This window comes from Egretta garzetta, unplaced genomic scaffold (assembly GCF_000687185.1).
Source record: "Egretta garzetta isolate BGI_Z169 unplaced genomic scaffold, ASM68718v1 scaffold1005, whole genome shotgun sequence".
NCBI lineage: Eukaryota > Metazoa > Chordata > Aves > Pelecaniformes > Ardeidae > Egretta > Egretta garzetta.
In genome coordinates, this window is record NW_009259788.1 from 256,976 (window position 1) to 261,912 (window position 4,937).

Below are 4,937 nucleotides of genomic sequence, written 5' to 3' on the forward strand. Positions count from 1 at the left end.
CCAAATCTGCTGCTGCTGTATTTCATGTGGGAAAAATTCTGGCAGTGGTTCTCAGCTCCCTGGGGGACATGGGTGGAGAAGCATTGAGTTCAGGGAGTTACAGGGGGAGGGTGTTTGTTTGCATGGCTCAGTTGTGAGCTGGATGCCACAGAGCTTGGTCTTGTCGAGCTAAAGGCTCTTCTGAACATGTCTGAAAGGAGACTCTGGGTCAACGGGGAGCTTCAGTGCTGGAGGTGGAGACGCCTGTATGCTTCTTGTGACTTCAGCCCTGTGTCATTCCTGAGTGGGGAGGCAAGGGGTGAAGATCGTAGTTTGGGATTTTAATGCCTAAATTCTTGTGGTGCTCCAGCCTTTATATTTGATGTGCCTTTTTTTTTTTTAAGATGCAAATGTACATTTATGTATCCGTAGGTATGGGTAGGTGCCCCCCTGTGCTTAAGAATTCTTGAAAATCTTCCTGAGCATCTGTCTGTTGCTGACTTTCTGCATGAATTACACATCTAGTTTGCTTAGGCATTTTTAAAAGTCCCATTACATACCTTCTGGAGTCTTCACCCCTGGCTTTTGCTGCTTCAGTTTCTCTGCCTGGGAAGTGGAAGTCATACTATTTCCTTACCACAGAGGAGTTTTTGGAGAGCCATATGTTAAGAAATGGGAGGCGAGATATTATTACATGGGAGTCACTTAGAAGTGGCTTTGTTTATCTCTCTAGATGGTAAGATGCTCAGGGCAGGGTGCTCTTTCCCAAGGCAGTTTTGTCCTCATTTTGCCTCCCATGTGAATTCTGCTGTCTTTTCCATCCCAGCTGCAATTAGCATGCTCCAGTGATGTACCTTTCAGTGGTAATTCAGTCAACGCTTTGATTTGTATTCAGGAAGTTTGCCTTTGGTAATCTATTTTCTCAGCCTCTGTTCTCTGTCTGGAAAATGGGATAATACTACTTTTTTACCTGGGTGGGATTTTTGGGGGAAAACCAAAACAAACTTTCTTACACTGTGGCAGCATGTCCCTGCCTTCTTCCTGCATGCCCAAACCTTGGTAGACACCAGAGATGGGGCTTGTTGCTATACGCGCAGTGTTTGCAGCACAGTGGGATCTTGATTCTCTGGTGCAAGCAATTATATTGTAAAGTTGAGGAACATACAGGGTTTATTAAACCTTTCTGTGCCTCCTGGTTCTATGCAGAACTAGTGTGAGGTAGGCTCTTGGTGTAGATCTCAAGTACTTCGGTTCCCAGTCTCTCATTAACATCATTTGAATTTCTACCTGCCCATTAGACGAATGAATCTCTCCAAGGCCCTTTTTTGCTTTATTTATTGCAGAGGTTGAAGGAAGATGATGGCAATGTGAGTTGTCAAAAGATTAAGCAAACCAGCTAGGTATTCAACAGTGAGGATTACAGCTTTGGTTGAGTCTTCACTCCTCAGCATGTGAATACCCCACACGTGTGAGAAGCTGTAAATGTAGTTTTGAGTGTAAATGCAAGTTGGACTTTGGAAAATAAATACTAGTGTGAGGGCTGTCTTTGGCATAATATGGAGGGAAGGTTTGATACCTGGTGCTCTCTACTGAAACTGCTGGGCTTTTCCACTCTGGTGAAGCAGTGGGATTTAGATGGTAAAGTAGGTCACTTTCTCTATCTGAGCATCACTTTGCCACTACCTTTCTTGGTTACCCTTCTTCAGAAGGGTGCTAATTTTGGAGGCAGAACAGCTGTGAATTTAGCAAGAAGACTATGATGTCTCTCAGTGTACAGTTTAGCTTAGTCAGTAGAGCTGGAGAAAGCCTAATTTACAACCATATAAAATGAGCTCTACACAGGTTCTGCGGTGGATATTGGGAGTAATGTTATATTGCTTTGGGCTGCATTGGCGGAAAATGGCATCTATTTTTAAAACTTTTGTTTACAGGTACAGAGTTAAGATAAACTGCTTTTTGGTGCATGTGGATGGTGTTCAAGTGTATGACTGAAGTACTCACAGGTGTGCTTTAACCACTGTTGAACAGAGATGCTCAGGTCCTGCTAACTGAGGAGTCAGCAAGGTTTTACTGTAGTGTGTATTTCTCCAGCTTCTTGGGCAGTTCTGCAGCGAGTTCAAGGCACCTTCAGTTTTGTGTTCATGAGCTGAAGTTGTACTTGTGATGGTAAAGTCACTGTGTCCCTTGTCGGTGACTGTTAAAAAATAAACTTTTTCTCACTTCTCTTTCCTTTGCTTTCACCTACGCAACATGGTATGTTGCAGTAGTGAAAACTGACTTCATTGAAATAAAGAAATGGGTAATTTTGGACCGCCTTCCCTTTATACTAAAGGTTAATATTTTTCAGTTTACTCTTTTATCTGCAGTGAACCTCACACAAAGGAAACGTGGTCTGAGCGATCCAGTAGTTGTGAAACCTACTTCCTTTCCTCCTCCCCCCTCCCCGCCTTTTCTGTTGTCTTTGTGAAAAACAGATAGTGATTATATACAAACGGGTTTGCAAACAGTTAGTAGGTAGTTCAATGATCTTAAGGTTTCCTTTCTTGTATTCTGGCGAATTTCTAATGCAAACAGAACAACACAACAAGTCTCTTAATTGTCATGGGAAGCTGCTGTTAGGAAAAAGAGTAATTATAATAGTTTTGCAAAAGGGAGTCTCATAAACCAAAATAGATACAACCTCTGTGTACTTTTGTGGGTAAAAACATTAGGATTTGAATGAGTATTTTTCATATAAATGCTTGCCTGAAACCTTTTTGATTAAAAGGGTGGCAAGATTACAGACCTAGCAAACTAAATATGAAATTAACAAGCCCAGAGACTGCATTTTGGTAAACCATAGAATTACTCCATGGCAAAAAGCCAGAGATCTATTAAAAAAAAAGCAAAACAAACAAACCAATGCAGGCCCAGAAATGTGGTTTTGCTATTTGTCATGCTGCCTACTGTAACCGAAAAAACATACATTGTTTTATGAGTGTGTTTGGTTTTTTTTTCCCCTCAGTTTTGACCACAGCATTTAATTTTTATGTCTGACTGCTACCGAGCTGGTCTGTCCACCACTAATGCACACCAGTTTTTATTTATTTATTATTTTGAATTCACCGTGCAATTGGGAATTGGTGATTTGGTTTTTCAGATGATCTAACGGGTGGCTGTAACGGCGAGTGAAAACTCGCAGCTAAACCAAATCGTGATGCTAACCTGAGAGGTGAAAAGTTTAGGATGTGGTTGACAGCAATACGTCTTGGTTGCAGGGTAGCGTGGTGGAAGTGAAACCGGGTGCCTTCCCGTGCCCGGGGAAGTGTTGGTGCCTGTAGCAAGGCGAGCAGCTTGCCAAGAGTGCTGCTGTGTGGTTTGCTCTCTTAACCGTGCTCTTGTTTCCAGGAGGGTTCATGAAAAGTCTCAGCCTAAGAGGTTTTGTGTTTCTGAGGCTGAAGCTTTCTGTGTGCTTCAAGTGGGCAGAAGGTGGCATTGATAATGAAAGGGGTGATCCCACATTTGGGTTAACCCCACAGTAGACTACGTCTGGGATGGGGTTTGTATTTAAAGGAAAAAAAAAAAAATAATATTGGGGCAGGGATGGGTTTTAGCTTGGACAAGTTCCGTGCTTGGTTCACCATGTACCCACGAAAATGCTAGCAGCGCAAGGGTGGGGTCAGCAGGAGTAGCTGGATTAGGGGAGGGCCTCTTCAGTGCCTGTTTTCATGTTAATTTAAAGTGCGTGTCAAGCTACAGCAAAAGCCTTGTCTGTATCTCAAGAGCAGATAACAGCATAGTTGGTGGGTGTGTAATCCGTGTTTCAGGTCCAGACATTTTTACAGGGGGGTCATGGCTGCCAAATCGGACCAACTTGATGAAGGAATCCTGTTCGACTGATGTCTTTTCTGATAGCAGCATGTTTAAGGAGTAATGTGTTGATGTTATTATCACATGGTTAATCTGTTTATAGAGTTGATTATTTACCCCTTTCATTTGCTTACATTTGACCTACTTTCCACATTCTAGATGTTTTTATTAAAGTCTGTAGGTGCAGTATGATGAAGAGCGCACTTAAACATATGGTGCATCTTGAGCATTTGTCGGAAATTAATGCAGTTCATAGTACCTCTCCATACAAAGTGTGATCTCACAGGGAGTTACAGCACTGGAAAAGGTTTCAGGAAATCTACATTTCCCAACCAGAGAGTTCTCCTTTGCTCCATGCCTCCTGTTCTGGTTTTTACGGCATTTTCTTAAACTTTGCGTTTCTTCAAAAAGTTATTTTAAGTTGAAATCCCTCTTGGATGAAGAGTATTTGAAAACTTCAATCATGCCAATGTAATTTAAAGATAAATGCCATTTAGTGTTGCTTGACTCAGAGTCGGTCCTGGCGGGAGTTTTACTGGGGGAGTGCCATTCAAATGAATTGAACATCAAGATGTGCTTAGTGTATCCAGCTGTCTTGGACAAGTGAATTTCCTGAATTTATTAAGCATGCATGTCTTACAAATGTCTTAGCATTTGCTTTGCAAATGTGTCTTCTTAGGAAGGTTAAAAAGAGAACTGTAAACTGCCTGATTATTTTAGATGTACTTCACTAGTGAAACTGCCACTTGCTAGATATTCACGTGCTGAAAGGGTAAAATTACCTGTTCTTTCCTTGTCCTCCTTCACTTAGGGGAAAAACAGCAAGAAACCCCAGTTGCAGAAATGCTGAAATATGAATAGAGTTATTTTCAGCAGTGGTAGTTACGATCCGCTATGATTGAAATTATGAGCCATGACAATTCATATCAATATTTTCTCCTCAATAGGAGTCGGAGCTACAGGCTGTTGTTTTGTTGTTGCTCTCAGGAAAGCAGCATTCTGCTGCATCAAGAATCCCTTCCTGTTGAGCTAGTTGTCGCGGCAAGTGTTTTACTTAAAAAATACGAATGTGAATCGGTGTCATCTGAGTGGCAGCAGAGGTGTGTGAA